This window comes from Quercus robur, chromosome 2 (genome assembly GCF_932294415.1).
Source record: "Quercus robur chromosome 2, dhQueRobu3.1, whole genome shotgun sequence".
Taxonomy (NCBI): domain Eukaryota; kingdom Viridiplantae; phylum Streptophyta; class Magnoliopsida; order Fagales; family Fagaceae; genus Quercus; species Quercus robur.
Window position 1 is genome coordinate 37290118 of NC_065535.1, and position 26194 is coordinate 37316311.

The 26194-nt window shown below is 33.8% G+C and overlaps 1 protein-coding gene across 1 annotated transcript in view; it reads left to right on the forward strand.

Annotated features, from left to right (window-relative positions):
- The first annotated feature begins 4525 nt into the window (after positions 1-4525).
- The window catches only part of LOC126713577 (glucuronoxylan 4-O-methyltransferase 3), a 76261-nt gene continuing 54592 nt past the window's right edge, over positions 4526-26194 (forward strand). The window contains exon 1 of the mRNA XM_050413347.1: positions 4526-4529. The gene's annotated coding sequence lies outside the window, so the exon portion shown is untranslated. The remainder of the gene's footprint in view (positions 4530-26194) is intronic.

Genomic DNA, 26194 nt, shown 5'->3' on the forward strand with positions numbered 1-26194 from the left:
GTTTGTTTTCGAAATTGTTTTCAGTGTTAGACATTTTCTTGAAGTATGTTGGTATCATATATTAAAATACTGTTAAGTTGATAATAATAATAATAATATAGCTATTAACAAATGTTTTAGCTATATGATTTTATTTTACAAATTCAATTTTGCTATTGTAGTAAAATAAAGAAAGATTAAATTATATATTGTACTCAATACATTTCCCGTGCATCGCACGGGTTAGCGACTAGTTATTATTATACCCAAGTTATTGGGGGAAGTATTTGATTTTCATATCCACGTGCATGGCGGGTATTTTAATTAATTTTCTCAAAGGCTTCCCTTTATTTGTACATATTATACTGTAGTCGAAATTTAAAAAAAAAAATATTATTTTTTAAAATCAGAAATCTTCTTTGTAGAATATATAGCATCAATTAAAATGTCCGTCAGTTTTTGTTTGGACACTACTCATGTTGTATTAGTCATGAAGAACCCTACTAATTTTGAGCTTTAGCTTATCGTTTTTTCCACCTTGAGATTCGAGTCTAAACTAAAGCATATATAATTAGATTTCCTTAGAGGCCTATGCAACGGAATCAGGGACCCAATTGATTATGATTCTACTAAAAAAAATTGCTCCTCTCCACATAATGAATAGAATTTCCGGTACTATTGGGACCTTAGAAGATTAGATTAGACCACGACTGAGTTTGTATAGCGTTTTAGGCCTAGCGTCCAATGTTTGTGTTTCATTTCTGTGGATCCTGTGCACTGTTTACGGGATCTGCAAGTACAACATTATTCACACATTTAAAAATTATTTTGTTACAGTATTTTCAGTTTTCAACAATAAGTGGTATCCAAACAAACCCCACATCTAACTTTCCGAGTCAATTGTTTTTTATGGCTTTCAGGAAGCAAGAAATTAAACATAACCAAAATCAAAAGAGTAGGCGGTAAACGAGTCGAGTTGAACTGAGTATTTAAAGTTTAGACTTGTTCATCTAATTTAATTTCAAACACAAGTTGAACTTGAGTAAACCACTAAACAAAATTACATGTTCAAACTTGGTTCATTTACTTGTCAAGCGAGCTCTAACTTGTTTATGAGCTACTTAATTAACATATTGTTGTCTTGTATATAGTAAAATCATGACTAAAATATTTTAATTCTTAACAAATCTATAAATTTTTACTACAATTGGATTGTTTATGTTATGGATAAACTACAAATAATAATTTTATATCTATACGGTACCGAGGTCCCAAGACCCAGATGGGCCCTGGGCTTAAGCCCAATGGTACGGCCCCATCGCCCTAAGCTCTGCTTGAAACTGCCTTCAAAGAATATGAGTTTTGGGCCTCGGCTTCTGAACTATGCTCGACATAAAACTTCCCGAACGGTCAGTGAAACCTTGCCCAGGCGCACCATAGGACGCACGGGGAACATCACTACCAAGCAAATTCACCTGAGTTAGAACCATGTTCCAAGGCCATAATCGTTACATTTCTGTTAAGTGCTGAATTGATGAGGTGATAATAGCTAAATTTTGAGGTTAGCTAAGCCTCCTGGGATGAATGAAAGAATGGAGAAGAAGAATAGAGTAACAGAAAGAAGAATGAGCTTTACTGTATTGATCCCCTTATGGTTACATCCTCTCATCCTTATACCCCAATTCTCTTTGGTAAGTGACTGCACATGGCTGTGCTTACAGCTGTGTAACTAACTCACACTCCAGCTGTCCTAGCTGTCACAACTAACTTCACTAACCTTCACACCTGATTCGGGTACAAGCATCCCTATAGCCTTATTGTAGTTCCTACATACTCACCTTTGCTATTTTAGCTAATTAGGTACCTTAGCAGGCAGCCAAGCACTTAACCAATTAAAATAGCAATGGTCATTACATTTAGCAATCCTCCTAATTAAGACTCCTAACAATACCTCCCTCTTTAAAAGACCTTGCCCACAAGGTGAGGGAACCTCTGCTGCATCACATATAAGTTCTCCCAAGTGGCATCATCAACACCTTCTCCTTGCCACTGAACTAGGACTTGAGTGATGGTCCTATTTCGAAGCTGGTGTGACCTTTCCTGCAGCACAGCTACAGGCTCTGTGATGACTGCCCCTTCCATATCAGTAGGTGGTAGAGTGGGAATTGAAACCACATGTTGACCCAACTTAGCTTTCAAGCAAGATACATGGAAGGTGGGATGAATTTTAGAATTTGGAGGTAAATCCAATTTATATGACACCTCCCCAACCTTCTGCAAAATCTGGAATGGTCCATAGAACTTAGGAGCTAATTTCTTCAACTGATGGTGCTTAAGGGACTTCTGTTTGTAAGGTTGGAGCCTCAGGAACACCCAATCCCCCACAGAGAGGCTTCTCTCAGTCCTCTGCTTGTCAGAATATAGCTTCATTATGTTTAGTGCTGCTACTAAATTCTGCCTTAGTAAGGAAGTCAATTGCTGTCTAGTCCTCAAATGAGCATCCACTCCTTCAATTTTTGTTGTATCAGCAATGTAGTCCATCAATCGTGGAGGAGGGTAGCCATACACTGCTTCAAAAGGAGTGAGCTTGAGTGAGGTGTGGAAGTTGGTATTAAACCAATACTCAGCAAGTGGCAACTACTCCACCCAAGTGGCTGGTCTGTCAGCTGCAAAAGCTCTCAGATAGTGTTCAAGACTCTTGTTCACAACCTCTGTTTGGCCATCTGTCTGGGGATGATATGCTGAGGACATTGCCAATTGAATGCCCTGAAGTTTCATCAGTTCTTGCCAAAAGTGAGAAGTGAAAACAGGGTCCCTGTCACTCACAATTGAAGTAGGCATCCCATGCAATTTAAACACATGTTGCAGATACAAGTTTGCCACTTTAGAAGCAGTGTAGGGATGTGACAAGGCTATGAAATGAACAAACTTTGTGAACCTGTCCACCACTACCATCACTACTTCCTTCATCTGAGATTTTGGCAAGCCTTCAACAAAATCCATGCTCACAGCCACCCAAGGTCTCTCTGGAATAGGCAAGGGCTGTAGTAGACCTGCTGGATGACATGTTTCATGCTTGAGTCTTTGACAAGTGTCACACTCCCTAACATATTTCCTCACATCTGACTTCAATCCGGGCCAATAGAAGTCCCTTTGAACCCTGTGCAAAGTTTTAAGGACCCCAGAATGTCCCCCCTATGGCCCATCATGTACTTGCTGCAGAATAGCTGTTTTTAAGGCTTCACATGACCCCACATACATCCTGCCCTTGTACAACAGCAGCCCATTGTGCATACTAAATCCCTTAGGACCCTCCTTACCTGATTGAAAAGCTTCCAAAATACTCTTAACATGGGCATCAGTAGCATAACTGGACTTAAGTTGAGCTAACCAGTCAGGAGTAGGGAAAGAAATCATACACAAAACCCCATTTTGAGATGAGATTTCATCACTAGGGACCTGTCTGGACAAAGCATCAGCTACTACATTTTCTTTACCCTTCTTATATTCCACAATAAAGGCATACCCTAGCAGCTTGGTGATCCACTTTTGTTGGGCTGGTGTACCAATTTTCTGTTCCAGAATATACTTGAGGCTCTGCTGGTTTGTCCTTACCAGAAAGGAGTTTCCAACCAGGTATGGCCTCCACCTTTGCACAGCAGTGACCAAGGCTAGCAGTTCCTTTTCATAAGTTGATAAAGCTAAACTCCTGCCTTTAAGAGCCTGGCTGTGAAATGCTATAGCTCTCCCTTCCTGCATTAACACAGCTCCCAACCCAACACCTGAAGCATCACACTCCACCACAAATAGTTTATCAAAGTTTGGAAGAGCTAAGACAGGTGGATTGGACATAGCAGACTTGAGATTCTGGAATGCCATCTCAGCTTCTTCAGTCCAAGCAAAAGAATCTTTTCTCAAAAGGGCTGTCAGTGGTGCTGCAATCTGCCCATACCCTCTCACAAACTTCCTGTAATACCCTGTGAGACCTAGGAATCCCCTCAAGGCCTTAACATCCTTTGGAGTAGGCCATTGTTGCATTGCCATTGTTTTCCTAGGATCTGTCCTTACTCCCTCACCAGAAATCAAGTGGCCCAAGTACTCCACCTCTTCACAAGCAAAGACACACTTGGATTTCTTTGCAAATAACTTCTCCTTGGTTAACACCTCCAATACAGTTTTGAGATGAGAAATATGTTCAACTAGGGACTTGCTGTACACCAGAATGTCATCAAAAAACACAAGAACAAACCTTCTAAGGTAGGGTCGAAACACTTGATTCATTAGGGACTGGAATGTTGAAAGAGCATTAGTGAGTCCAAAGGGCATAACCAGAAATTCATAATGCCCTTCATGAGTCCTAAAGGCTGTCTTAGGAATGTCTTCCTCACTCATCCTAATCTGATGATAGCCCGACCTTAAGTCAAGTTTAGAAAAAATGCAAGCACCATTCAGCTCATCAAGCAATTCATCAATAACAGGTATTGGAAACTTATCCTTAATGGTATTCAAGTTAAGCTGTCTATAATCAATGCACATACGCCAAGAACCATCTGCCTTCCTCACCAACAAAACAGGAGATGAAAAGGGGCTGCAACTATTCCTTATAGAACCAGCATTCAACAATTCCTTAACTATTTTTTCTATCTCATTCTTTTGATAAAAAGGATACCTGTATGGCCTCTGGCAGACTGGTTGAACTCCATCTTTAAGGGTAATGTGGTGTTCATGACCCCTGAGAGGAGGCAGACCTATTGGAGTATCAAAAACATGAGAAAAATCTTTCAATAGATCAGTTACTGCCACAGGTAATGCAGCCTGTTTCTCCAGTGATGAAGTGTTTGAAATATGAACCAACAGACCCTTTTTGATTGGGGTTTTAAGAAATTGGTCACCATCAATGAGATGTGAATCAGTTTGCTTCAATCCTTGCAGCTTGATGTTGTGCCCTTGATGACAGAATTCCATAGTTAAGAATTGGAAATTCCATTGAATATCCCCCAATGTAGTTAGCCATTGTGTTCCTAGCACCACATCACAGCCTCCAAGTGGTAACACATGGAATTGAATAGAAAACTCCCTTCCCTGCAAGCAGACTGGTACTTGATCACAAAATCCCTTAGTCCTGATCAAGGCACCATTGGCTACCTTGACCTCCAGTGTCTGTGATTGGTCAACTGCTAATTTCAGTCCAGGGACTAAGGCTGCATCAATGAAGTTATGGGTGCTGCCTGTGTCAAGCAACACTACCATACTTACTCCATTGATTTTACCCCTAATCCTCATAGTACCAGGCATGGGGTTGCCAATTAAAGCATATAAGGTTATCTCAACCTCCTCAAGATTGGCATTAGTGTCTTCTTTCTCAGCCCTTGAACTTCCCAGGTCTTCTTCCAACTCAGTAATCTTGACACCCGACTGTGGATCAAGTCCCAAATCAATTCCCTCAAGCAGAAATATCTTGGCACTTTTACATTTATGACCAGGACTCCATTTATCATCACAATTATAACATAATCCTTTCTTTTTCCTATCTTCCATTTGAGCAGGAGAGATTCTTTTAATTGGAATTCTAGACTTGGCCTCTAAAAATGTGTTGACTCTAGGAGGACCCAAAATAGATGGCTTACCCGATTCTTGTTGGATTCTAGAACTCCTTTTGCAACTGCTCCAATACTCCTCTTGAATCTTAGCCAAACCAAAGGCTGCATTCAATGATGGTGGATTTAACATTCTCACAGGCAAACGGATTTCATCTCTCAAACCACTTAAGAAGCAACTCATCTTGTGTGTTGATGATAAGCCTTTGATTCGATTTGATAAGGCCTCAAATTCAGCTTTGTAAACAGCTACTGATGAAGTCTGTTTCAACCTGGTAAGGGCCTCCATTGGATCATCATATGGTGTTGATCCAAATCTGACATACAAGGCTTGTACCATACCCTCCCAATTACAGAAAATTCCAGCATCCTCTGCGTCCTGGTACCACACTAGAGCTTCTTGGTCCATGTGAAAGGAAGCCACCAAAGTTTCTCCATAGCTGGAGTTTGGTAATAGGCAAAATACTGATTAGCTTTATAAACCCAGCTAGCAGGATCATCACCTGAGAAGCGAGGAAAATTAAGCCTAACAGGTTTGCCAAGGGTCATTGTTGAAGAATTAGGAATTGTAGATGAAGGTTCCTGTGATCTATTGTCATCCGTGTTTAACTTCTGAAGAATTGAAATAAGATGTTGGTTCATCTCATTCATTGTTCTGGTATGAATCTCCTGAATCTTTTGCATTTCCTGGATGCTTTTGCCATGATGATCAGAAGTAGCTCGAAGAGAAGAAATAGCTTCATTAGTGGCTGCCATGGCAGCTGTTGATCGTGTCTCAGCCATTAGTCACAGAATCTCTGCTCTGATACCAATTGTTAACTGCTGAATTGATGAGGTGATAATAGCTAAATTTCGAGGTTAGCTAAGCCTCCTGGGATGAATGAAAGAATGGAGAAGAAGAATAGAGTAACAGAAAGAAGAATGAGCTTTACTGTATTGATCCCCTTATGGTTACATCCTCTCATCCTTATACCCCAATTCTCTTTGGTAAGTGACTGCACATGGCTGTGCTTACAGCTATGTAACTAACTCACACTCCAGCTGTTCTAGCTGTCACAACTAACTTCACTAACCTTCACACCTGATTCGGGTACAAGCATCCCTATAACCTTATTGTAGTTCCTACATACTCACCTTTGCTATTTTAGCTAATTAGGTACCTTAGCAGGCAGCCAAGCACTTAACCAATTAAAATAGCAATGGTCATTACATTTAGCAATCCTCCTAATTAAGACTCCTAACAATTTCACTCTCACCTAAACATCCACTTATAACAGATAATATTGGACCTTCAATTGCACTAACAATGGCAGTAATCATGATCTCCCCACTAACTTAAAAGCTATAAATAGAAGAAGTTAGGGAAGGAGAATGGGTTCAGAAAAAAGAGAGAGAAAAAACAATCATTTAGGAAGAGAGGAGGAACATTACTTTGAGTCTCTGTGCCGAGAACGACCCAAAGTAGGAAATCCTGAAGCCCACTTTATAAATAAATTATGAGCCCAAGTGAGGTTGAGCCCAACAGTCTCATTTCAGGCTTGCACAATATCATATGAACCAATTTACAAATTTATACCACCTAATTTCAAGTCTATATAAATATATTTTTAGACAAGTATACATATAAATATATAGTATTATATATGGTTAATTTGAGCCATCATGTTCACAAGTTTATTCAAAAACATATTATTATGTTTGAGCTTGACTGGTTTAGTAATCAAGCCTAAATAAACTTGGTTTGTTTACTAAACAAATAAATATAAACAAGTTTTTTTTCTCAAGCTCTTCATAAATAGTTTAATTCATTTACAACCTTACAAAAGAGTAATGCTAGAAACACAAAAAATTTCACAACAGAAATAGTTTTTTTTTTTTTTTTGAGAAGCACAACAGAAATAGTTAAGTTGACAAATTTTTACTAGCTCTCATTTTGGTTAACCATCTATATCATTTTTTTTTACATATCACTAACAATACGCAACGGTTGTCAAAAGTTTTAGATAAAAATTGTCAAATCAAAATTTGTTCCCTTGTCTTGTTGTTCATGTCGAGGGTCAAACGTTGTACTCCTAAGAGCATTCACATCAAGGGTTTTAAAAATTTTAGCATTTAGCATCTTAAAAAGCCACTTTATAACATTTAACATCTCACTTTAGAATACACTCAACATCAAAACTTCAATTTTTTTTTACAAATTCATTTAAATATTATTTCTTTATTATTTTTTATTCCTTTTTTGTTTTTATTTTTTTTCATCCTCTCTCCCTCTTGGCTAGCCACCACAATTCCAATGACCACCACGATGATCAGAGACCCATGCCAATTAGAGACCCACATCGATCAACTTGATGACCCACGCCGAAATCCTAGCCGATGACCTACGCCGATCTCCCTTCAACGCCAATGCCCACACTAGTCAGAGACCCACGAACCCACCAAGTCACAAAATCAAATCACCCCGCTGAAATCAAAACACAGAACCCAAACCCATGAAATCAAACCACGGAACCCAGACCCACAAAATCAAATCACCCCATCGGACCATTAGACCACGACCCACGACCATCGTTGGACCACAACCATCATTAGTGAGAATATAATTTTTTTTTTTTTTTTTTTTTTTTTTTTTTTTTTTTTTTTTACAATCTAGCTTCAGTAAGCTGTTATAACAGCTCACCGTAGCTTAATGCTAAAATTTTTAGCATTTTGCATCTTTATTGTAGGTGTGTTTTTGTGATTTGAGGTGTTAAAAATGATAAAAAATAGCATTTAGAATTTTTAGTACCTTTGATGAGAATGCTCTAAGTTATACCTAAATTTACAAAATACAAAACGGAAAGCCAAATCTCATTAAACGCAGTGACTTCAAGGCCCAGGAAGTAATTATTAATGGGAAAAAAAAATTTTTACGTTAAAGAAAGATTTTATGGGAAAAAAAAAAGTAATGTTTTGACATTTTTTTCATTTCTCATAAAAGTGGTGTCAAAACTTTCTTCAAATGGATTGTTAACAATTGCCCTAAATGCACTCGTTAGCATGACCCTTAATTAATAAATTATTCCAAAAACAAATGGTTTCAAAACAAAACAAAACAAAACAAAACAAAAACATAATAAACAGCCGATGACTTCAAAAGCGAGTGCGATCAGCCATCAGGCAGGCTGGGTTGAATGCCTACTATTACTGCATGTTTCATTTCAAACAGGGATCACCTATTTACCTCCTCAATATCTATTAAAAAAGAAAATATAGAAAACATAAAAAGTAGGTGTGTTTTGGATTGAAACTGTTTTTGAAGGTTTTCTTTGGTGATAATTAAACTAGTAATGTATTGGTATAATGTTCCACTTAATCAAGAATTATATATAAATTAAAAGTAATATTTTAACAATATAATTAAAATTGAATAATAAAATAAGTAATAATGTGTAATATCTTGATTTTATCATCACTATTTGATGAGTCAGAAAATGTTTCGTCCAAATGATAATTGTGCGTACCCAAAGCCCTTAATTCTACTGGGTCTAAAGTTTGGGCTCACAATTCATTTGTATAGTGGGTATTGGGTGTCCTACTAAGGGCAGTCCTTGAGCGAGCTCAGGAGTAGAATACACACAGGAACACTCTTTGAGGTGTGCTCGGTTGCACTCTCAATCTTACATACGAATTTCCAACCCCTATCTCATTGTTCCTTCTGCTATTTATAGCTTAAGGCTAGTGGTGGAACTATGATTACTGTCTAATTCCACTCGTGTGGGTGGGGCCCAAGTTAATTATTCCTAACCAACAATAAATTTCATTGGGAATGAGAGTTATCACGTTGGAACTGGTGCTAGCCACCAAAACTTGGTCGGCAACACAATCTCCCAGGGCACTTATAGTCAGCCGAGGATTAACCAAACATTGTTGGTGCCCTAGCCAACCATGGGATAATTGAGGTGTATTTAGATACCAAGATATCGATCAACGGGCTAAGGTTCTTGGGCCACTCATGGGCTGAACATGAGGGGATAAGCCCAAGAGTGATATTGTTCATGGGCCTTCCCTAACTGGGGCTCGATGAAGGAGGCTTCTGACTATATGCCGTACAATAATAAATGGACATTAATGCTGATTTATGTACATCAGTAACTAACAAAACCTTCAGCAGGTTCTGTAACCGTTGATCATTAAAGATGGTCAACTTAATTTCCTAATACGTTACAAAGGCAATAAAGCTTGATTTATGGTGTAATAAAGGCAGGTTACAAGGTCCAGCTCCTATAAAAGGAATCAAACAAATGAAGGAAAGTTACACACACAAAACATTCTAGAAACCCATAAAAAGCTTTGATTATCCATTACTAGTTAAAGTTATAATTCTGACTTTATCATCAGAGGGTTTTAAGAAAACACTCCACTGGTGTTTTCTCCACCAAAATCTCTCCTTTATTTTGCAAGCATCTAAAGAAGACGTTGGCTCTGTTGGACGAATAATATACTGATGATTTCAAGCATCATTACTATTAATTATTATTTAGCTTTGAGAGGTGATGTGAATAAGCACGTAGTGTCATGATAGGATTATTTTTATAGTTAGTTTTTGGATATGCTACATATAAGATGTAATTTTGTGGCCAAACAAAGAATTCTACCCAAAGTAAGAGATGAAACAATAACCTGCACAATTAGGAAACGTGTAGTCCTCATTTATTTTTGTTTCAGTTACAAAAAGATAAGGGAATTAAAACTTTTAGTCTCCTTATCATTTAAGGAAAAAGATAAGAGAATAAAAACCTATTTGAATAAGAAGTCTAAGAGTTATTGGAATCCTTCGGAGTTCCAGCTTATCTAAATAGGTCAGTAGTTAATAACACCTTAAATTGAGGTTAATTAGAAGCTATAAAATCTTGGAATGCTCTAGGGTGTCTTCATTATATGCATTAACCAAAAGCCGAAGAAGAAAAAGAAAAAGAAAAGTGCAGGGACGGTTGGAGGCATTGTCTATAGGCTGTAGCTAGTGTTAATCACTCCCTAGTTTTGACAATGGTGGATCTATTATTTTATTAGAACTATTGTCATATAAATATTGGCATGTAATTTCATTAAAGATTAATAGAATTTCCGTTTAAATGTATCGTTGCTATGTTTTGATTTGGTTATTAGATTTTGGAGCATGAAAGATTTTGGTTTGAAGGACTAGACTAGACTTCTTCTTTTTTTTTTTTTTTTTTTTTTGAGAAAACAGTAATACTTATTAGAACACACAAACACGAAAGTAGTATATAGAATTTTTTAAACAGGCTTATAATATATTACATAACCAAAGTACCACTACAAAAGGGCCTAACCTTTATAATAGTAGCCTAGGATTATAAGGACTGAAACTCGAACACACACAACCAATGTGGGATAAACATCTCTCTCTCTCTCTCTCTATATATATATATATATATATATATTTTTTTTTTTTTTTGAGGAAACAATAATACTTATTAGAACACACAAATACGAAAGTAGTATAAAGAGTTTTTTAAACATGCTTATAATATATTACATATCCAGAGTATCACTACAAAACAAAAGGGTCTAACTTTTGTTGTAGTAACCTGGGATTATAAGGACTGAAACTCTAACACACACAACCAATATGGGATAAACATCCCTATTTTTTTTTTTTTTTTTGAGGAAACAGTAATACTTATTAGAACACATAAACACGAAAGTAGTATATAGAGTTTTTTAAACAGGCTTATAATATATTACATAACCAGAGTACCACTACAAAAGGCCCAACCTTTGTAGTGGTAGCCTGTGGTTATAAGAACTGAAACTCTAACAAACACAACCAATGTGGGATAAACATTCCTATACATATATATATATATTTATATATATATATATATATATTTTTTTTTTTTTGAGGAAACAATAATACTCATTAGAACACATAAACACGAAAGTAGTATATAGAGTTTTTTAAACAGGCTTATAATATATTACATAACCAAAGTACCACTACAATACAAAAGGGCCTAACTTTTGTAGTAGTAGCCTGTGGTTATAAAGATTGAAACTCTAACACACAACTAATGTGGGATAAACATCCCCTTTTTTTTTAAGGAAACAGTAATACTTATTAGAACACACAAACATGAAAGTAGTATATAGAATTTTTTAAACAGGTTTATAATATATTACATAACCAAAGTACTACTAAAAAAGAGTCTAACCTTTGTAGTAGTAGCTTAGGGTTATAAGAACTGAAACTCTAACACACACAACCAATGTGGGATAAACATCCATATATATATATATATATATTAGGAAACATTAATACTTATTAGAACACACAAACACGAAAATAGTATATAGAGAACCTAAAGAGAACCTTCACAAGGTGGCGTTCAATAATAATAACATGAAGTCTTGTAGTTGGTTTAATTTGATATTTGATATATGGTCAGTTACTTTAGAATAACTATTACGTATAGTATATTTGGATTTGATGTTTCTACATATAAATAGTTCTAACTAAGGTTGTCAAAATCGGGATCCTACATAAGATCGTGGGAGGTAGGTGGAATTGTAGATTGTAAGATCGGATCGTGAATTGTAAGATCCTACATTATTTGAGAAAAAAAACAAAAAATATACATTGGTATGTTAAATAATTACATAAATTAGACATTCATTGATATAATTACCATACATCACTACATCAATTTGTAAGCATCATTTAAAGAAGCCAAAAATCTCAAAACATGACACTCTATTGGGATATTTTTTATTTGGGTCCAACTGACACTCTCTCTACATTAGAGTGGAAAAACTTGGTCCATTGGGATTTTATTTTTCATTTGGGTCCAACTAAGCTTTCTGTCAAGTTAAAGATGATTACAAGAAATCAAAGTCGTTTAGGATCATCAGAATCGTACGATCCTACCAATCCTGAATGATAGCAAAGATCCTTGAAAGATCCGGATCATTTTGGGCAGGTGGGATTGTAATATTGTAGGATTGTATGATCTAGATCAGGATTTTGACAACCATGGATCTAACTATATTATGATTCTAGGAAAAAGAGAAGGTTGTGGAGGATTTTAGTATTTTTAGAAAATAGTTTATGATCGTAAAATTTCATGCTTATTGATTAAAGTATTTTTTTTGTTTAGAGCTTACGGAAGACTAAAGTGGAGGTAAGTAATTATGCATAATATGCATAAGTTTTTTTCTTTAGGCTCTTAGAAGTTTTAAGCTTACGTTTTCTAAAGTTTATCAAAAACATTTTTACATCATTGAAAGAGAAACACTTTTTTTTTTTTTTTTGAGAAACATTGAAAGAGAAACTTTGACTTTGAAATAATGTTTTAAAGAGAAATTTCGAATTTTAAATAACATGTTGAACGTCTGAATCTCATTTAAAAGATGATTTCTAAACTAAACTATTTTCATAAAAGAATTGAGTTTCAATGTAAGTTTTCTAAAAAGGTTCTTGTTCTTTAAATTTGTCTAAAACCAAGTGATTTCATAGTTATATTCCTATTTTCCAAATGGTATTTAAAACATTTCTTTTAGCAAATTGAATTTTCAGATTTACTCAATAATCGTAAAATACTTGTATAAACTCCTTAGTTCCTATTCATTCCCCAAGAGAGTCAAGCATCCTTTGGTTTATGTTTCAATTTGATATTTTGATCTTCAATATGCCTCTATATTTGGAGTGATTGTTACCATTAAGTGAATTATTCTACTTTTGTATAAACTTTGCTTTTGTGATATATGACTCACTAAATGTTTTTTTTTAATAAATTGATCAAATATATATGTAAGCCCACTCACAGGGTTGTATGTGAGATTAAATATTGAACCCTCACCAACAGGAGTTAAATGTTGGTCTCCACTCACAGGATTGTATGTGAGAATATGTGCTATGTGTATATGTGACATTGTGCTCTGATCAATTATCTGTATGTGTTTTCAAATGATTTTAAGATTTGATTTTATATGTATTACGAGTGAATTTGTGAAATAAAAAATACTTGTGCTTTGCTTGACTCTATTATGTTGTGTATTGTGTATAATTGCTTACTAAATGTGTGGATTACCCCCATCAATTATAATTTTCAGATTAAAGTTTAGTTGGGAAGCAGAACCTTTGGATCACTTTGTAAGGTGCAAGGTAGAGCGTGGAAGTTTTTAGGCGACTTCAATAATGATTGAAGCCTTATAGGACTTTTAATTATTTTTATTTTGCTTAAGATTTTACAGTATTTGGCGATTATTTCTAAATTTTGGATTTTAGATATTGTAAGAGGTTTATTAAGAACATTATTTATTTGGAGTTTTATTTAGTTTGGAATTAATTATGTTTATTGAGTTATGCAAGATTAGCAAGTTAGTCATATATCTAAATTCATGATCCATGGATTTGGGTCGTGACATAATGAGTTTACATAAATAGTGTTAATTTTAATTTTGTGTCAAGTGTCAAGTGTTAATTTTAATTTTCTTAATTCCAAGTGACCCATTCATATAATACTCATCGTAAAAACTGAGATGAGCATCTCACTTACCTAGATAAAATCATCCATCTATTGTTAAATGTTTTCGTACTTAAATGTAAGTAAGAGTTTCAACCTATTAATTATAAGGTAGAAATGTTATATATACAATATACTTATAATAAAAGGTTGGTCTTAGAAGTGCTAGTTGCACGCAGTGACTATCTTTCTTTGCAATAAGTGTCTACACTTTCATTAATTATTTAAGTAAATTACCTCATATTAAACTTTATTATCAACAGTTTGGTCTACGTAAAACTCTATTACTCATGGTAAATAAAAGGATATATATATATATATATATATTAATAGGTAAAACTCAGAGAAAATTTAATTAAAATTTGAAATTAAAATCCAATTTTGTGCCATGTGTCTAAATTTATGTGAAGACTACATCATAATTATCTACTTAAGTTTGTGCCATGTGTCTACCTAAGTTTTTAATCTTTGTGCTAAGTGAGTTAATGAGTGCAAAATATTAAGAATCTAATATTAATGAACTATAAAATTTAAAAAAAAAAAAAAAAAAAAAAAAAAAAAAAAAAAAAACAAAACAAAACCAATCACATATACTCAATAAAAATCACCACACATTCTATTTTATTAAAAATTAGGAAAAAAAATGATCATAAGTAGTATTAAATTTAAATAAGAGTTTTAATATGTGACTAATTACGTTTACTTTTTTTAAAAATAATTTAAATAATTATTTATATTTTTATAATAAAAATTGTGTTTAATTTATTTGTATGCATGTGTTAAATGCTATTTGTAAGATCTAGATTTGGAAGCCCAAACCCACTTAGAATAATGGTGCCTTGCACTTCAACCCAAGCCGAACAATAGAGTTATTTTAGTGTAGAGATGGGAAGGCAATCACAATACAGTTGTATATCAAGTTTCTAGCTAATGATGCAGGTCACAATCAAGGAAAAAAGAGTCAAATAAGTAAAAAAGATCTCCTTGGTCCTTCCTGAGGATGTGTTCTTATATAAGTCTTTCTAAGGCTATTTCAGTTTATACAATGTTCTTTCTCCTTTTTACTTTTTTCCCCAAAAAAGTCCCATCATCTCAAAACTTCTTTCTTCTTATATATCCTATTTCTTTGCATCATGACCTTCCATGTGTACATCCCAAAACTCTCCCTCTAGTACTTGTCCCATCAAGGCTCTGCTGAAGGTGGTAGAAAGAGTTGCTAGCTGTGAAAATACTGCTCAGGGGTCACCTCTTCATTAATGCAGCGGATAAGTTTGCTACAGAGCATTTAATGCGGGGGGTGGTAGGTATATCTTTTCAGGTAGCTTCCTACACCCCACTGCTTCTCCCTCAGAGTGTTACCTCTCCTTATTGGGCACTCATAAGACACCATGCCTCTTTCCCATCCTCTACTCGGGTTGGCCACCTTCTCAGATCTGAGGCACTTTACAAATGGTTTGGTGAGGAACATCCCGCTCCTCGTCCTTCTCAGTCCTCGGACACACCACACTATTTTTTTTAATAATTTGAATAATTATTTATAATCTTATAATAAAAATTGTGTTTAATTTTAAATGTATCCATGCATTTGCATGGGTTATATGCTAGTAAATAAATAATAAATAAAAACTCTTGAGTTTATATGCTAGCAATTATAAAACTTTATGTATTTGTGGGTTTATATTTATTTATTGTGATGTCAATCTATTCAAGTTCTCTTTTGTTTTAAATTTTTTACTAATCCCCTAAAAAAAATCCATTGGAGTCACTACTGCCAGCTTCATTGTTCATGAGCTCTACAAGAACACCATCTTCAGCCTTAGTGTAAGCCGCCATCACGAGGTTTGAGCCTCCTTCATATTCCACTCTATTTGACATTATGACCATAAAATGTTCCAACAGGCATCAAGAAAACCATTGAAGCCCAAAGGAGAAATCCATGGATGTAATCTCAAAAGTAGTTTTGTACTCAACTACCACCATACTTACAAATCAGATGACTTTATTAAAGAAATCCTTGGGAACAGTTAAGGAAATGCCAAAATGCTAGATCTAAAAAACTTACATACCAATTGTGGATGGTATTAGACAGAAAATTTTCCCAGAGGTTTGAATGGGAAAATTAAAATATAAAAAATATTTAAAAAAAAAAAAAAAAAAAGAGGAGAAAAGAAAAACTACTGAATGTTGTCCTTACGGTTCTTAAAATCTAGGTAGCTTAAGCTACTTATGCAAATAAATTGTATAGAGTCCTAAAATAGGAAATAAGCAAGATTTTTTTTTTTTTTTTTTAAAGAAGAAAATAAGCAAGAATTAGTAATCAATAACAAACCCCAAAAAAGAACAACATGATAAAAAATAAAAAACAACATTTGAATTAGAATGCTCTTAGGGGTGTTTTATATGCTTCTTCTTTTTTCTTTAAAGGAAAGACCCTAGGCTTAACATCATCCAACCATTTGTCAAAATTATGCACTTCCTCATCTTGTGCCATTTCAATCGATTTGCCTCTCAATTATCTACCTTCCACCAAGGCATCAATACCACCCAAACGATCAGTGTTTGACATTTCATGATCATGAGTATTGTCCAATACACAAGGCTCTCCATGCTCGTACCACTTATTGTGATTGCATAATCCCACGTAGAAGCAAATGAATATGCACAATAAGAGGAGTTTGTCAGTTCAGCACCAAATATTGCCATTGCAAAATGAAGAAACGGCATCACCCCCATCAATATATTGTTGACTTAGCCTATCATAAGGTGTCTTGCCTAGTGACATCCAACTCTTATCCATGTTTGATCACACATGTAAGGTAAAGGTCAAGTTGTCAAGATAATGGCATGTCATTTTGGTTGTATAAGTCTTACTGTCACCGTTAGTCCTCCTTAACGGCAACTCTTTTAACGAAATGTAGAAAGGACTAATGGAAACAACAAATGTTAATTTATTGGACAAAAATGACAAAAATAAAACTTACAAGACCAAAATGACAATTGATCAAACTTAAAGGGTGTAATTTGTATTTTTGCCTTAATTTACAACATGCAATTGTAATAATGAAACTTAGTTAAAACTAGCATTGCAATTTTCATTATTACTTTCTTTTAACTTCAAAACCATATGAATCTTTCTTGTTAAGTGTTATGATGTATTACATCATGTAAATTAAGGAATTAAAAATAAATAAATAAACAACTCTCCAAATATTGTAAAAGACCATCTTATACTCCATGCAACCCAACCACTTGCTCCAATTCAAACAACCACCAAAAGCATATCTCAAATCAAACAAATAGATTTGTTAGGTTCTAAGTATTTAGGGTTAAATATTTAGATTTTTATTTTTATGTATGTTGGCAAACCGAGATCAAAACATGTCTAGATTATGTATTAGACATTGCTCATGATAGTACAAATCAGGATTCAAGAACTTATAAGCTACAGAAAGGAGAAGTTAATTTCTGTGAGGTTCAACTGATCGAAATTAAGTTTCAACTGATCAAAAATCATAGTCAGGATTTTTTCTACAGAATTCTATTTCAATCCAAACACTACAAAAACATTTAGGGTTTTAAGTGAAACACTTCTTGGTATTAAATGATAACCCTAACTACGTTTTAGAGGTTCTTGGAAGTCTTGTGAGTTACTCCTGTGAGATCTGAGAGGTTCTGTATTTTCTAACCCAACAAGCATTTGTTGAATCAAGAGATCTACAATCAAGAATTGGTGGAACCAAGTTGCTGCAAAATATCAACTATTGATGGTGATCTGAAACCTTTGAGTGGGAGCTCAAAGTCAAAACAGGGAGTGTTCAGCAAATCCAAAATAGAAGAGTCGTTAGAGTCAGAGTTGCACATGGTCGTGTTAGTAAGTTCTACTTGAGGTAGTTTTAGATTTAGGGTTAAATCTATTGTAATCTTCCATTTTATCATAGAATTTGTTTACCTTGAGAATAGTTAGGTCAAATCATCTCCAGGTTTTTACCTTGAAACGGTTGGTTTCATTGGTTTTCTGAGATAATCATATCGTTGTCTTATTTATTTTTCCGCACTGCATGATATGATTTATTACTTTTTAACCTAGATCTCATTATTAACCTAAGTAACTACTTGACTAATTCAGTAGGTTAAATAATCTGTTTTTAAGGAGTCTAAACAAATAAACAAGATTCATTATTATGATATAACACAACATACAAATATGATATAACACAACATAAACATCAACCACTTGCTCCAATTCAAACAATCCCACAATCATATCTCAAATCAAATAAAAAGATTCATTATTACGATATAACATAACATACAAATATGATATAACACAGCCTACACAGCAAGCAATGAACGATCAAAAAACACTCCCAATGCTATAATAAACCACTTTGATACTACATGCAAGCCACCCACTTGCTCCAATTCAAACCATACCACAAGCAATTCTCAACCCATGTTCATCATACCATACATATATCACAAAGTATTTGTAATTATATTATTACACTTGACCAAAAAAATTGACAAACCTTAGTAAAGTACAACACTTACTAGATTGAAGAAGGTAATAGTTGAACTTGTCAAATTAGTTTCTACCTGCAATGCCAGTTTCGGTGAAGATATTTACTAACTAAATTGCCTACACAATATTTGTATATATACACATACATATAAATGTGAGTTTAGATTAGCAGAATACACCTCACTGTTTTTATCCTCTAAAATCAAAATTGAAGCTAAGGTGGTTTTTTTGTGTGTGCGTGTTTGTTGGGGGAGGGGGGGGGGGGGGGGGGGGGGTAGGGGGGGGTGACAAAGCAAAAGATCTAGACAGAGTGCTAGCTTATGGTTTTTAGGTTTCTCTCCTTTTTTATTTTATTTTTTTAATTCGATATTTGGATGAGAGGAATTTGAACTCTGAATGTCTTTATTAAAAATACCAAGAGATGTCAACCAATTGAGTTACAAGGCTCTTAACAAGTTTCTCTCCTCTTATGTCTTATGTTAAAACAATCTCTAGCCAAAACAAAACATTACAACAACATTCTCTAGCCTAGCTTACAGTGTATTTTCAAAAGAAACAAAAATAAAATAAAAAATAGCCAAGAGCCTTGTAACTTATCTGATAGGCACCTCCACATGTTTCCAAAGGAAAATTTAGGATGAAAATTCCCCCTCACCCATTGTAACTCTCTAAAAATAAGTTTGTTGAAAGAGATAAAGCTTCAAGAAGAAGCTAGTGCGAACTTCTACATTATTTATGACCTATAAACCTAAGTTTAGGAAGGCTACAAACATGTAAACCTTCCAATGTTATATTCTTTTCTTCTATGTTCATATATATATATATATATATATATGTGTGTGTGTGTGTGTATATATATATATATATTGGGCATTGGGACGTGGGGGACACTAGGGATACAGCACAAGTTCGCCATTAGATGAGGACAATATTACATAATTCTTCCTAGTCTTATTAAAGCAAGATAAAAGATATTATGGGTTTATTTGAAATGGGTTTATTTGAAATCCACTTATTTTACTGAAACTGAAAACTTTTTGCTGAAAGTACTATAAATAAAGGTAATGTTAATTGAAATAGTATAATGGGACTCATGAATAGTACCAAAAAGTGTAATGAGACTCATAAATAATAGTAAAAATAAGCTAAATAATAAAATAATTTGACAAAAAATAAGCTAGCCAAACAAACACTATAATTAGTTAAAGTTTTCTTCCATGATAACCTATCCAACAACATATGGTATGATTAGGACAGAGCCATCATTGGACTACGGGGCAATGGCCCCCAATTTTTTTTTAAAAAAATTATTATATATGTATACTAATTTTAGCAATTTTATTCTATAAAATTATATTATGTTTTCCTTAAATAATATTATTGATTCTTTTAAGAGTAATATTATACTCAAAAACTTTTTTACAACATTTTTACAAACTTTTTTAGTAGCAAATTCTTATTAGTTTGTATATAAGCCCATTACTCACATCATTTTTTACTTACTAGTATCCACTTATCAAATTAGTAATTTATAAAAAAATCTGTAACTCTAGAATTTTCCTCATTTTAGTGATCATAAAAAAATTTATAAATCTAAAATCTAAAACAAAACATACAAGTTCAAAAAAAAAAAAAAAAAAAAAAAAAAAACTCAATAACAAAAATTACCAATAGTAAAATTTAAAAAAAAATTAAACTCAATTAACTAATTTTATCCTGATTAAACACTCATGCCTTTTAAAAAATTCTAAACAAAAATAATTTTATTATAACCCATGCCAAAAACACAAAAAATCTCAACAGCTGATTAGTAGCTGAGTCAGAGACTCAGAGGGTTGAAACCGCCGCACAGTAAAACCGTCTTCCCTGAGTCAAACTTCTGGCTCGTCCCTGCCAGCCTGCACGATGTAAACCGCAAAAGCTTCAGCAAATGCAAACCAGATTTTTCATCAATTAAACCACATGACATCTAATTCAAAGAAAACTGAAAAATCACATCGACCCAATTACAAGGCTGAACATTTTGCCACATTTCTAATTCTTGTTCTTTTACTGCTAAGTAAAAAATTAAATAGGATATTAGCTCAGTCCCTTTCAAACCCTTTCTGGATCTCTGGTAAAACAAACAAACAAACAAGCCTGTCGCAGTATCCCAATTTATCCACCATATCTATGCTAGTTTCTCAAAATTAAAATAAAAAATAAAAAAAACCACCATATCTATGCTAGAAGTAGAACCCAAATAAACTAAAACCATACACTCATGACTCAACCAAGTTCAACATAGTAGTTTTCAGATTGGCATGATAGTTTCATTTCAAAAGAATCAAAACAAGATATATTAAACTAGAAAATAAAAATAAAAATTCTTTTATTTTCTTCCCAGGGTTTCTCAGCAACCAAACACAGACACAAGTCAAGCACTGTGAAAAATGAGAAATGCCCAGATCATAAAAATAAAAATAAAAATAAAAACAAGAATTAAAGACCAAAAAACTAAAAAAAGAAGGGGCACATTTCTTGGCCAGTGGTTCAAACAAAACACACAGGTAAAATGTAGAATGGAGAGAAAAAGAAAGTGACAATGAGGTTTTGGAAAGTTGAGAGATACAGACGGTATAGAGTGTTTTAGAAGTAGTAACTCCCATTGTGTGTGAGTGTGATGTTTGTACTTTGTAGTTTCAAGTTTGTACATGTGCTGTACTGATGTGTCTTTTTTTTTTTTGAAAGGGATGTGTGATGTGTCTGACTACTGAATAGGATGGAAACTTATAATAAATTTGTGGCTAAAATGTAAATTCCACTATTTAAAATTTATTATAGTTATCTAATTTTACTTTCATTTAATTGAGTTATTTAAATTTAAAATTTAATTAATTCAAGCATTCTGTTTAATTTTGTGAAAATTTTATCATTTAAAAAATATTTTCTCACAAGAAAAAAAATCTATAAAATTAATAAAAATGTTTTATAGATTTTTTATGTGAGAATTTGTTTTCAAAAAATCTTTTTGCATTAGTTAATTGCATACTTTACAGAAAATTTTTAATATAATTGGAAGAAATTCTTAAATTGAATAAATTTAAAATTTAGAGGACTCAATTAAACAAAAGTAAAGTTAATATGGTGACCAATTTTATATTTTGTCATGTAATGTTGATATTTGGAGATGAAATATGTTTTCCTTTCTAGATTTCGTTGCCAAATATGGTATAAAGATAGCTACGCAAAAATTAAAAAAAAAGTTTAAATAATTTCAAATTAGACATATACATGAGCAATCAATCCTTTGATACAAAAACAATAATAAAAAATTAAAAAAAAAAAATCGATTGATACAAAAACAATAAAATGTGCGTCACGTGATTGCAGCCCAATTTTATTTGACAACAAGAACTACTCTTGCCTCTTGAAATAGAAGTTGGCCTACATACATATTTAAATTTAAACCCATATAAGAATTTCATTTTTACCGAATATATCTAGGTCTATCAGTTCACTAACTGTGCTAGTGCTCAATAGCTCAATTATTTACCCCCCGCCCCTAAAAAAAACAACAACAACAAAAAAAACATATATATTCAAAATATCAATAGAAAGTAAGGACAATCTTTCTAGGAAAATGTGTACTTGGTATATAAAACTCCAACTTTGGCGATGAGTTGATTGGGAGGAAGACCTACATTTTTTTTTTTTTTTTTTTTTTTAAGCTGGTGTTAATACCCATTTTTATGACACATTTTTTCTTCAAGCTCAATTCACGTGCTATATTTTAATTTTATTCTTTAAGTATGGCCTAAGCCCATGCGACTAATTGAAGAAATTGAGAAAGTATGGTTTGAAAGGTATGGGTTGGTTTTCTTTCAAACCTTTTGCATGAGCCCAACCCAATTGTGCTACCAAGTGGACAATGGACGTTGGTAGCATCTCAAGCTCATAGAGGAAGCCTTGTACTCGAAATTTTCACCCCAAAAGAGCTTTTATGCTCTAGCTAACTGTGGCCCAGAGTTTCTGCCCTAACCCATTTTTGCCTTTAAACATAGTTGGCTCTCATTAGCTAACTCTAGTTGCTAGCCCTCACTTAGGTGAGCCTCCCAACGATCTAAAACAATTGAAAAGGGGGAGCCAATGGGGTTTAGTCAAGCACTTCCTTTATGGCGTAAATGCACTTTTAGTCCCTACATTTTGACATTTTTTCATTTTAATCCCTACATTTTATTTTTTCCACTTTTAGTCCCTAAAATCAATTAATGTGTTCCATTTTGGCCCTTTCCGTTAGCCCACTACTGGAATTTGCTTATGTGGCAGCCGGAGGGATTAAAATAATAATAAAAATGTCACATCACCAATGACACATCAGCATAAAAATTTAAAAAATTAATTTATTAATTTTAACAAAATTAAAAAACATAAAAACAAAATTTAAAACATAAAAATACATCAGAAAATCAAACCAAGAACATCCGTCATCAGCCATCAACTTACAACCCAGAAAATCATCTTCTCTCACTCTTCTTTCTTCTTTATTCTTTCTTGGACTCTCTCTCTCGATTTTTTGGCAGTGGATTGGAGGGGCTGTGGATCAGTGGGTCTTGTGATTTGGGTGTAGTGGGTTAAGATTTTGGTCAGTGGGTTGCGATTTGGGTTTCAATGGTGGTGGCTGGCCGATTTGGGTGGTAGTTGGGTTGGTGATTTTCGGTTTGCGATCTGGGTTTTAGAGTGTTGGTCTTGTGTTTCGGTGGTTGCGATCTGGGTTGGTGGTTTTCGATTTGCTCGCTGTTTGCATGTATTTTGCTCGTCGTTTGCTCGCTGTTGGTTTGTCGTGGGTTTGCTCGCCGTGGGTCTGGGTTTGCTCACCGTGGGTCTGGGTTTTGTTTGTTGTGGGTCTGGGTTTTGCTTGGTGGAGACCATGGGTTGCTTTTTCAGAAACTTCCAACCAAACCCAGAAACTGCCACCACACCACCGCCACACAACCCACCTCTACCATATGACCCACACATCCCAAAACTTCCACCACACAACCCACACGACCCATAACCTCCACAACCCGCCGATCTCCACCATGCCGACGCTGATCTACACGCCCTATAGAAACCCTAAACGCCGATCTCCACTACGGCAAAGGCAGATCTCCATGCCCCAAATGCCGATCTTCAAACAACCAAACCCTAAACACCAATCTCGACACCATTCGCTGATTTGTAATGAGAGAGAGAAGGAAGAGAGGGAAGAGAAATAATAAGAGTGGGTGGTGGCTTGCAGTGGACTGTGACAGTGGGTCCGGCCATGGGTGGCTCTAGTGATGGTGTTCACGACCATGGGTTTCAGCCTTGAAGAGAATGGGTTTGAAGAGAAGAGAGAGCAACATGAGAGAGAGAGAGAGAGGAGATGAGAGAATGAAGAGAGAGAAAAAAAGTCACCACAATTCTGGGTTTTTTGTGTGTTTGATTCAAATTGATGTATTTTTATGTTTTAAATTTTGTTTTTATGTTTTTAAATTTTTTAAAAATTAATAAATTAATTTTTTAAATTTATATGTTGAAGTGTCATGGTGATGTGGCATTTTAATTATTATTTTAATCCCTCCGACTGCCACCTAAGCAAATTCCGGTAGTGGGCTAACGGAAAGGACCGAAATGGAACGCGTTAATTGATTTTAGGGACTAAAAGTGGAAAAAATAAAATGTAGGGACTAAAATGGAAAAACGTCAAAATGTAGGGACTAAAAGTGCATTTACGCCCTTCCTTTAATGATGATTGTTGAGGTATAATTTTTTCACTCATACCACATGTCTCAAGCCTATTTAATCACATTTATTTATTCACCAAAAATACCAAAATTTCGCCCATAAATTATTCTGGGCCACCATGAATATTTCTCATCCCATTGGCCCACAAATATTTCCTATATCGTTATCTAAATTGGGCCATGATATAAACCATTACAAAAGCCCGAAATCTCATATCTTATCCAATTTTATTATCATTATTTAGATAAGCCAAAAATCGGCCCTATGAGCCCAATGCACACACCCCCATTATTTTTAAAGCCCAAGACTACTTACCCTTGGCAATATTTCAAAAGCACATGATTCAAGTCCATGGCAATGCTATTTTATCAATGAAATTCAAAGCCCATAGTTTAAACCCATGGTAATTTATTTATCAAAAGCCCAATTCACATTGGCAATATATTAGAAGCCCAATTTTCATTGACAATATCAAAAATCCAATTCACGTTAGCAATATATCAAAAGCCATCAAAAACCCAGTTCACATTGGCAATATATCAAAAGCTCAATTCTTATTGACAATATCAAAAACTCAATTCACATTGGCAATATATCAAAAGCCCAATTTTCATTGGTAATATCAAAAGCCCAATTCACATTAGCAACATCAAAATCCCAATTCTCATTGGCAATATATCAAAAGCCAAACTCTTATTGGCAATATATCAAAAGCCCAATTCACATTGGTAATATTAAAAACCCAATTCTCATTGGCAATATTAAAAACCCAATTTATGTTGACACTATTAAAAACCCAAGTTAGCTACTTGGCATTATTTAGTAAAAAGCCCAAGGTTATCAATACTTGGCAAATATTATATCATAAGTATTTCACTTAAAGTCCAATGATAAACAATGTTTTAAGTTATTAAACCTATTACTATAATATTACAAGCCCATAAAATTTATGGCAATTATCTATTTTTGGTGCTAATTATTGAGTTAGATGGATTAGAAGGCTTAAATTTCTCTCCTTTCCATCTCGCTAGGATTTTTTGAACTTGTTTTTAATACATAATAAAATTTAATTTTCTTTATTCTCCTTTTTTTTTTTTACATAATAAAAAAATACTCAAGATCTTATTTGTTTGTTTAATATGAAAAACTATGGTTTTTTGGCATAATAATAATAATAATAATAATTATTATTATTATTAAAAATGGCACCGTTTTGAAATAAATGAGGAGAATAGTTTTTCTTTAAAAATCGTATTCTAAATTCTAATATGATTTTAAGTTTGAAATCATGTGAAAAAAAATATTTTCACATAAATTATATTGATTTGGCATGAGCTGATGAGGCATAATAATACCTAAAAATCGTGTTTTAAAAACATAGTTTCAATTATATTAATTTTGCATTGAAATCGTGTTGAAATACATCATTTCAACACAACTTCAATGTAAAATTTGTTAATTTGTACAAATAAATTGCACCTACCCTCTATCTAAATGAGCAACTCATATAGGATTGCTTAATAATATGATTATGCATTTGGCCTTGGAAAATTTTTCTTCACAAATTAGAAAATTTGTATACAAAAGTTGGGTTTACATTGAACTCATTTAATGCACAATGTGATATAACTAAAAATTGTGTTTCTAAAACATGATATCCAGGTGTACATTATGCCACATCAACTCTTAACAAGCAAGCAAGTTTTTTTTCACCACTAAAAATCATATTTCAAAAACACAATTTTACAAAAAGGTTATTCCCACAAATAGTTTTCCAAACAATGTAGTATTTTATAATAATTAATAATAAAATAGTATTA